Genomic DNA, 10,314 nt, shown 5'->3' on the forward strand with positions numbered 1-10,314 from the left:
GTTCAGTAAATATTTATTGTTTACTTAGGCATTATGGAGAGACAGCACATGCCAGATGGAATATGAAGCAGCAGATGTGAAGCCTGAGCAGTGGAACTCAGCGACCCAACCCAACTCCGCTTAACTCAGCCTCACTGAACCTGATCTGAGACTCTCCACTCCTCCACTTGCTACAGCTCCCTGACCCTGGAATCCTCTTCAATTCCAGCTAGAATGTTGTGTCAGGCCCTTCGCAGATTTGGTCAAAAACTAGTACGCAGACTTACAATGAAGAAAGAGAGGGCTGAGACTGCCCCCGCTGGAAGACTGACCACACTGGATTTAGTGGCCCTTGGTGTGTGCTGCACAATCGGTGTAGTTGCGTATGTCATAGCTAGTGAGGTGGCTCGAGATCAAGCAGGACCATCCATTGTGATCTGCTTTTTGGTGGCAGGCCTATCTTCTATGTTGACTGGGCTGTGCTATGCAGAGTTTGGTGTTCGGGTTCCTCATGCTGGCTCCGCATATCTCTACACCTATATCACTATAGGTGAACTCTGGGCTTTCATCATTGGCTGGATCTTCATCTTCTCCAATGTTGCTGGTACAGCCACTGTGCTCTTTGCCTGGCTCTTAACTTTTGACAACCTCTTTGGGAACCAGATCTCTCAGACCCTGCGTGAAAGCATCTTACTGCATATTCCTCAGGTGCTTGCAGAGATTCTAGGCTTCTTTGTTGTGGGCCTTTTGTTGTTACTTGTCAGATTGCTGACCTTGAGGGCTAGGGAGTTGGTAATGTTTACCAAAGTGGTCACATTGGTGAACCTTTTGGTTCTCGGTTTTTTCATCCTCTCTGGTTTCATTAAGGGGGACCTGCACAACTGGAAGCTCACAGAAGAGGACTACATAAAGGCTGGACTCAATGACACCTCTAGCTCGGGCCCTCTGGGCTCTGGAGGATTCATGCCTTTTGGCTTCCAGGGGATTCTCCTTGGATCAGCTAACTGTTTCTATGCTTTTATAGGTTTTGACAACATTGTTACCAGAGTTAAAGAAGCACAGAATCCCCAGCGTTCTATCCCCATGAGCATTGTGATTTCATTGCTCATCTGCATTTTGGTGTATTTTGGTGTCTCTGCATCACTTACACTTATGGTGCCTTACTACCAGCTCCGACCTGGGAGCACCTTGCCTGAGGCATTTTTCTATATTGGCTGGGCCCCTGCCTACTATGTTGTAGCTTTTGGATTCCTATGTAATCTTTCTGCTAGTCTCTTGGGCTATATGTTTCCCATAAGCCAGCTGATATACACGATGGCACAGGATGGCCTCCTCTTCCCTGTCCTTGCCAGGATCCAAACTGGCACATATGTTCCCATCATGGCCCCTGTGATCTTTGGCATTATTGCAGCAATCATGGCATTCTTTTTGGGACTCACTGATCTTCTACACCTCAAGTCAATCGGGACCCTGCTAGCTTACTCCCTAGTGGCTTTTTGTGTTCTTATAGTCAGGTATCAGCCTGAGAGGAAGAATGGGGGAAGTGAAGATCAGATGAAGGAAGAGCATGATGGAAATGGAGCACAGATGCAGGAGGAGAATGGACCTACAGCAGAGAAGCTGACTCTATACCAATTATTTTCTCCAGGCAGCTCCACCCCCACTGCACTTTCTGGGTGGGTTGTCTCTGTTTGCTCCTCACTGCTTGCTCTACTGCTGACTCTGCTCTGCCTGGTGCTGACCCAGTGGCCAGGTCTGCTTTCTCGAGACCCAATGTGGATCACAGTGGTTGTGCTGCTCCTGGTGCTCATCACTGGGATCACTGGGGTCATCTGGAGACAACCACAGAGCCCCTCTCCCCTTCACTTTAAGGTACCTGGTCTGCCTCTCCTCCCACTCCTGAGCATCTTTCTGAATGTTTACCTTATGATACAGATGAGAGCTAGCACCTGGGCCCTACTTGGTGGCTGGATGCTGATTGGGTTTGTTATCTACTTCACATATGGGATCCATCACAGCCTGGTTGCATAGCCCCGCTGAAATTAGGGCCCAAACTGTAGACCTTGAACTCAGCAGTGTCGGGACATCTTTGGTTTGGCATCATTACTCCTGAAGCACTCTGGTCCCCCTGCACATTAATGGAAAGTACTCTTCAGCAAATGGAAAGCTAAGGCTCTCATGGCATGTTGATGCAGGAACACTAATAGAGCTCTGTATTTATTGTGGAGTGAAGGATGTATTTTAATTTCCTTCTTTTTTTTTCTGTCTCCTTTCAATTCTGTCTGTAGCTGCTTACTGGCTTTACAACATTATTATTCAAATAAATTAGAAAAATTATTTTTGTTTTCTTTGGATAAATAGTAGTGAAAATACTGGATCATATGGTAATCTTATTTTTAATATTTTGTGGAAACTTGATACTCTTTTCACAGTGGCTGCACCAATTCACATTCCCAACAATTGTACATACACAAGGGTTCCTTTTTTATCTTTTTAATTTTAGACATTCTGTCAGGTAATAAGTGGTATCTCATTATAGTTTTAATTTAGATTTTCTTGAAATTTAGTGATGCTGAGCATCTTTTCATGTATCTGTCAGCCATCTGTTTGTCTTTGGAAAAAATGTCTATTTAGGTCTTCTGCCTATTTTTAAATTGGATTTGTTTTTCTCAAGTGTTGTGTAAGTTCTTTATATCTTTTGGATGTTTACCCCTTATTGTATATATTATTTGCCAATATCTTCTCCCATTCTATAGGTTCCCTTTGTGTTTTGTTGATGGTTTCCTTTGCTGTGCTAAAGTACTTACACAAATTCAAAAACATATATGCACTTTATATTTATTGTAGAATTATTTACAATTAGAGCTAGAAGCAACCCAAGTGTCTATTGACAGATGAATGGATAAAGAACACAAACATACACACACACACACACATACAATGGAATACTACCTAGGCATAAAAAAGAATGAAATCTTACCATTTATAACACAGAGAGACATAGACAGTATATGTGAAGTGAAATAGATCATACTGAGAAAGACAAATGCCATATGATTTCACTCTTATATAAAAAATAAACAAAGAAGAGAGACAAACAAATAAAAAAAACCACACCAGACTCCTAAACACAAGGAACAAACTGGTGGTTGCCAAAGTGGAGGTGGGTAAGGGGATGGGTGAAACAGATTAAGAGAAGTAAGAGTAAACTTATCCCAATGAACTCTGAGAAACGCGTGGAATTGTTGAATCATCATATTGTACACATTAACACTATGTTAATTATATCTCAATGAAAAATAAAGACAAAAAAGAGAAAAAGACAAAAAAAAGGTGAAATATGGCCTCTATCATTAAGGGGTTTATATTCTAATACAATGGGTAAAGCATAGAGTAGCAGAAAGTAGAAAGTGCTTTCATAAGTAATATACAAATAAAGTGTCTTGGGAATTCAAAGTGGAGGATGATCATTTGCTGCTGGCACAGTGGTAAGAGTTGGCTGGTGAAATCAGAGAAGACTTTGTAAAGGAACAGCATTTGAGTTGGCAGTCTCCATAGATAGATAGGATTTTGCCACATGTGGGCAGGAGGGAGAGATTATTGGCAGAGAGAAAATCACTACAAAAAGCACAGGAAAAAGAAGCAGTGTTCAGAACATACCTAGCAGGCTGTGTAGACTGAGAAATGGCTGTGTGAGGGGACAACAGAACATGCACATGTAGATTGGAGCAGAACTTTCCTTTGGACACAAAGCACTTTGGCCTTGAACCCACTACCGGTGCTGAAAACCTAGGGTTCTTTCTCCTTCTTAGCCATATTTGCATTTTTGGATTTTCAAATTTCTCTGCGGTTGTCTACTTTGGTCCAACTGCTCAGAAAGTGCACAGCTGAAAGCCAGGTGTCCTGGGTTCTGCTCTGGTTTCCACTGTTAACTAGGATTGTGAACTTGAGCAAGCCCCTCAGTTCCTTCCATACTTCGCTTACTTACCTGTAACATGAGAAGTCAGAATTGATTTCTAAAGTTCCATTTACTTGAAAAATTCTGGGAATTCCTCTGGTTCTTCTGTCCTGTTATTCTCTCAACTAGGTCTCTCTACTGTAAGTGATCTGAACCTACATTGTGTCCATTTTTCCCTACAACCCATTGTCAGAGCTGTAGAGGTACAGTAAATAGCACCCATTCCTCCCTCCTATGTTTGGAACAAATTGATATAACCCAGACGTTGAGACAGATGACTAAACCATCAGCTTTAGATATGCATGCAGCCTAATTGGCTTGCTAATCCCACATCACTAAATTAGACACTTAATCCTCATCACAAGTAGTGCTGACCACCCCTGCCCCCCATCACAGGAGAGTCTGCTTTTATTAGATTTTCTCATAAAATTAGATTTAAAAAGGAATCCAACAATAAACTAGAAGGGGCTGAGCTGGGCATGTCTCTTCAATTCACTAATCAAAGTCACAGAAAGGGGTGGGTGGAAAGAGGCCAGGAATAGTACTCAATCCAGTGGTGCCCACACTTTAGCAAGTGCCACGTCACCTGGAGGACTTGTGAGACCACAGATTGCTGGTCCTCAGCATTTGGAATTCAGTAGGTCTGGGTGGGGCCCAGAACTTGTCCTTCTAACAAGTTGCCAGGTGATGCTAATACCTGGTCATGCTCCCTAAGAGTCCAGGGATCCCACTTTGAAAACCAAAGCTCTAGCTAAAGCCCCTCCACATGTAAAGATGAAGGGAGGGAAACAAAAGGTACCTTTTGTACACTTACCTTCATTTAATGAAACACTTAGATAAAGATATCATCGTTAATCCTTTTACAGTGGGGAAATCATAATGAATCATTTCACAATGTATATGTATATCTTCATGTACACTTCAAATACCTTAAAATTTTATATGTCAAGTGTACCTCAATAAAGCTGAAATTTAAAAAATAAAATACCACAGTTACCTCTGCATCTTTGTTTTCTGTATTTTGTTCCCTGATTGTAGACATTAGGTAAGGAATGTATCTTGTTCACTCTCCCAGAGCATCCAGCTGGGAGCCAGGTACGTAATGAACATTTAATAAATTCATATTTAGTTGAATTGAGCCTTACGCATTTTTTTTTTTTGTACAGAAAATTCTCCTTCTAGCACAGTGCTACTCTTACCTTCTGGGAGACTTTCTTGACAAACAGCATTTCTCTCCACCCAGAACACAGAGTACTGGGTCCTGTCCCCAGGTTCTAGAATTCATCAGGTCTGGTTGGGGCCCAGAGCTTGTCCTTGTAACAAATTCCCAGGTGATGCCAAATACTGCTGGTATCTAGAACTGTATCTAAGTCTGTACCCAGCATCTAGCACTATACCCAAGCACTTCTAGTTTTACCTTTGTGTGGCTACACCTGAATTCTGGTGTGTTCCATCAGACAAGAATCTTGCTCAGGGCAAAGAGTACATTCTCCTCTTCCTCTAGACTCCACAGTAAGAACAGCATTGTTATTCAATGAGCAACAGGGAAAATACAGCCCTGGGGCAGGAGAATGCCTGAAATGACCTCCCCTGGTTCAGCTCCATCTATTCCTATGGGATTTGGGGAGGGGCCAGAAGTATTGAAATTGATAGAAGGCCCAGCCTGTTCTGATTCCAGGGAATCCTTGAAGATGAGACTGACTCCTGTGTGGGCAAAACAGGCATTCTTCTTCTTCTTCTTCTTCTTCTTCTTCTTCTTCTTCTTCTTCTTCTTCTTCTTCTTCTTCTTCTTCTTCTTCTTTCTTCTTCTTTTTAATTTCTCTCTTTAAGACTTTATTTATATATTTATATGAGAGAGAGAGTGCACACTCCTGTGCCCAGGAGCTGGGGGGGGGGGAGGGTCAGAGGGAGAATGAGGGAGGAAGAATCCCAAGCAGACTCCAAAAAAATTCTGGGAATTCCTCTGGTTCCCAGTGAGGAGCCCAATACAGGGCTAAATCTTATGACCCTGAGATCATGACCTGAGCCCAAAACCAAGAGTCAGATGATTAATGAACTGAGCCACCAAGGCACCTTAACCAGCATTTTTCTTGATACACTCAGAGTCTTATGCTTTGGTATAGATCTGCCAGTGTTTTTCTATTTTGTTTATGTAGTCCTCTCTAGGGCAGGCCCCTAGGAGGGAAAGGATAGGAAGCTACTTTTTTACTTTTGGAATTTCTCATCTTCTCAACAGGGAGTGTGTGACTCCAGGGAAGCCTGCTAGAGGTAAGATTACCCATAATGTTCTGACTCCCTTAGACACTCTTTGAGTGACTGGGGCAAAAATTTTGTGAAAGCATCTAAGATTATTTAGGGAGAGAGAATTTATACCCCAAATAGGGAGGAAAATGGATGGACATAGTAGTAATTAATAACTGGATATAGATTGAGGCCTTATTTCTTTGGAAGGGAAGATATGAGTAGAAAGTGAGAAAGAGGTATGGGTTGAGAGACACTTCATGGAGGATGCCTATGGAGCAATTTGGGAAATACAAGAAGGACAGGTGAGTTGGAAAATAAACGAGACAGTAATTTTAGGTTACAGGGACCTTTAAGAGTCATGAAAGACGAGACTCTTGTGAGGGATATGTTTGCACATTTGAAGGGAATTTATAATCCAGGTTTGTATTGTGTATTGTGCCATGAAGTAAGATTCCTAAATCAGGAATATGATTCTCACAGCCATCTGAAGGATAGACAGAAGGATGTGGACAGATAGACTGTTTCTGGGAGACACTTGTAGCAACTGTTACAGTTATGTAGATCCTGCTCTTCAAAGTGTGGTCCATGGATCAGCAGTGTGAGTATCACTTTGGGAGCTTGTTAGAAATGCAGTATCTCATGCTCCAACTTAGACCTGTTGATATAGAATCTGCATTTTTAACAGTCTCCCAAATGATTTGTTTGGTCTTTCAAGTTTAAGAAGCACCAGCCTTAGGTGATCCATGATAGGTGTCTGACCTCAGATAAGCACTATGGAAGGTCTGACAACTTTGGAATTCAGAGCACAAGAGGAAGAGCCCAGGCTGGAAATCTAAATTTGGGAAGAGGGAAAAGTGTGGGCTATGGTTGCCCTCTTGTCTCCAAGCTTCTCATGCCAGTCACTATGCCAGGGTTTGACATCAGCCCACTTTGGGAAAATGCCTGTTGTGCTCACACTGGAGTCTGATTTATCCTCAGGGGCTCTCTTGCTACAAGTATTGCATGGATCATGACTGCTGCCCATTCTCTTACCCCTTCTTCATATGATTGCTTGAAAGGAACTGGGGAGGTCATGTTAGTCATGTTCCACCTCAGGGTTGTACTGTCCCTTAATCAAATGAATGATAATACTAATTGAGGAGACTATAGAAGTTGGGGGGATTGAAATAGGAGTACTTAACTATCTGTCCTGGAAATTAGGATACTTTCATCTTTCAAAAGCTTTAAGGAGAGACCAGATAAGTGCATAAGGGGTTATACTCTAGTAGGGACTAAATTAATGCTCTTAAGGGATCTTTTGATTATTTTCAATGGGTTAATAATGGAATATATGAATCCTGTAATTCCACAGATCTAGAGTGATAGGCAATGAAATAATATTACCAGGTGAGAATTTTGAAATTTTTGAGAATTTTCTTAAGGTTTTGAGGGTTTGGGTACTTCATTCCCAATCAAAATGACTGATGAAGAGAGGCAATACTGAAAGAAAACATATAGACATTAAACAAAAGGAGGAATTTTCTGAGATTAGAGGGAGACAAGGGAGATGGGAGCGTGTGGGATCTCTGGCTATGTGCATGGCTGCATATATCTCTTTCAGGGGAATGCCTTTCAGCATCAAGTCCCTTCCAGAATAGGCTCTGCCACAGCAAAGCAGCGTGTGTTCTGGGGATTTCTCCCTCACACCTGAACTCCTGTTGCTTTCTTACAGAAAAGCTGTCTGCCTCCCTCCCCATTCCTCTCCCTTCTTCCTCTTTTCCCTCCTCACCAGGCCTGTTTCTTTCTATAACCACTTAGTGGAATTGAGGATAATGTTTTATACATTTCACTCTCTCTACTCTTGCTTCTTCAGTCTTTTGATTCTCCCTCTGTGAACTCTCCCTTCCTCCCTCCCATCCTTGTTACTCCTCTCCAAACACAGCCTAGTGAGTTCTTCTTGCTTTCTTTGTGCATCATTTCACTTCTCATTTTTCTCTCAACCTTCTTCATTTATGATTCCAACTTTGAAGAGATGGGAAGAGGGATTTTAAGAGAAGCATCTGGGAGAGAGTGGGCTTTGGACCCAGCAAGAGGCATGGTAGTCAGACATCAGGAAGAACCTGAAAGCACTGATCAAGTGGCCAAAGTGCCACTTGACCTATCTTCCCTAATAGATGGGGCTGAGATGCAAGTGACAGAGACTTCAATAAAATTGGTTAGTTCAAGGGGTAAAGGAAAAGGGAACTCTTTGGTCCTACAGAACATTTTTTTTCCCCTTCATCTATATGTGGAGTTTTTTCATCTATGGATGATTTTGCCTCTTACTATCTTCCTATCTGCACAGTCAACAAATCATTTCTGATATCAAAGTTCACCTCATTCTACTGAAATTAAAACATTTGATTAGTTATTCAATGCTTTATTCCTTAGTGTTTACTGAGCACCAGCTATGTGCCAGACTCAGGAGCACCATCTATTTATGATACAGGGTTTAACTATTATGCACAGAGAGTGGAATAGAAATTAAATAGGGAGTGCTGGTCTCAAATGAGAACAGATATATGAGATATATGAGAGTGCTTTGAAAATTGTGAAGTATGTCATAGTTGTAAGGGCTATTGATAAACAGACTTCAGGACTTGAGATCCTGTATTCCACTAGGGAGAAAAAGGGGTCCTGGAGGGTGGAACCTATTCAAAGCAGGCCATTCCTATTGGGAACAGTGCTCTATTCCAGGGAGCTATGCAGGTCATAGGATTATAGTGGGGACTGGTAGAAGATTGAGATGGGAGCAGAACACCTACCCCTACCGCACTCCACAGCCTCAGGCCTATCTGCTATGCATCTCTTCTATCTGTCTGCTTTCTACTTTCTCTCAAACAGAAGATTTGCTCTTTAGCAAGCCATCTGTCCTATCCTCCAAAGCATTCCTAAGGTTCTTTCATTTCAGGATGTCTTCCAGAATTAGGGGAGAACTAGTGATTTTCTTGGGCTCACTAAGGCAGAATTAGACTCCTGCCTCCAGCCTCATACTACATCCCTCCCCCACTCCATTTTTCAGACTCTGCCCTCCTCTCTCATTTTGCACACATTTTGGTCTCTATTCTCAGTGACACTTCTGATTTCTGTGAGATATTATTTAATATTTCAGTCTTCTGATCTTCTCTTTTTGATTCATTGGGTCATCTTCCCTTCATTTATTATATCATTGTGACCATATTATGAGACTTTAACATGCAGTAAGACCATCTGTGTAATTTCTTTTTGTATAACTTAGCCCAGAAGTATGTGTAGATAGATGATGAAGAAAAGCTTAATGACTATTCTCTTGTGTCAGGTGACTTCTTAGATCTCAATATCCCATATCCCACCTCCATGATCTTCTACCCATTACTGCTTCTCCCTCCCCAGGTTTCCTACTCTGTTTTTTATAACTCTGTAGCTTCAACTCTTTTTATGCTTCATTCTGAACATAAAACTCTCAAAATTTTTTAAGGGGGAGGAGGCATATCAGAATTCTGAGAAAGGAGGAATTGTGATAGGGAAAGCTTCAGGGAATTGGTAGGATTTTAAGGAAAATTTTAAGGGTAGACAGAATATTCTACATAAATGGAATGGCACAAAGTCATGGGAGCAGGAAAGCAAAAAATATATTCTAGGGATACTAAACAGCTTTCTCTTTGCTTCCTAAGCTCAAGGGTGATATATATTCACATTTGCTTTCTCAACATGACAAAAATACAGTAGCTAGATGTTAAATTCATATTTGTCAAATAAACAAATGAATGAATGATCTATTTATCTGGCACAGAACATTCATGTGCAGATCTTTTAAGACCTATGAATAGTACTGTAGGCTGTAGTGGAGGAGATGAAGTGAAATGCAAAGAGGTTTAAATGAGATTATTCTTGAGACAGTAGGAAGTAAATTTTGAGAATAGACAGAGACTGGTAGACCAGTTAGGATGCTTAATGTGGAAGATGAGATGAGAGGGGATCCCTGTGTGGCTCAGTGGTTTAGCGCCTGCCTTCAGCCCAGGGCGTGATCCTGGAGTCCCAGGATGGAGTCCCACATCGGGCTCCCCTGGGGGAGCCTGCTTCTCCCTCTGCATGTGTCTCTGCCTCTCTCTCTGTGTGTGTGTGTGTCTGTGTGT

General features: G+C 41.8%; 1 pseudogene; it reads left to right on the forward strand.

The window, feature by feature from the left end:
- The first annotated feature begins 213 nt into the window (after window positions 1-213).
- LOC112917481 (cationic amino acid transporter 3 pseudogene) lies at window positions 214-2,010 on the forward strand (annotated as a pseudogene).
- The last annotated feature ends 8,304 nt before the right edge of the window (window positions 2,011-10,314 follow it).

The sequence above is a fragment of the Vulpes vulpes genome, chromosome 8 (genome assembly GCF_048418805.1).
Source record: "Vulpes vulpes isolate BD-2025 chromosome 8, VulVul3, whole genome shotgun sequence".
NCBI classification, from domain to species: Eukaryota; Metazoa; Chordata; class Mammalia; order Carnivora; family Canidae; genus Vulpes; species Vulpes vulpes.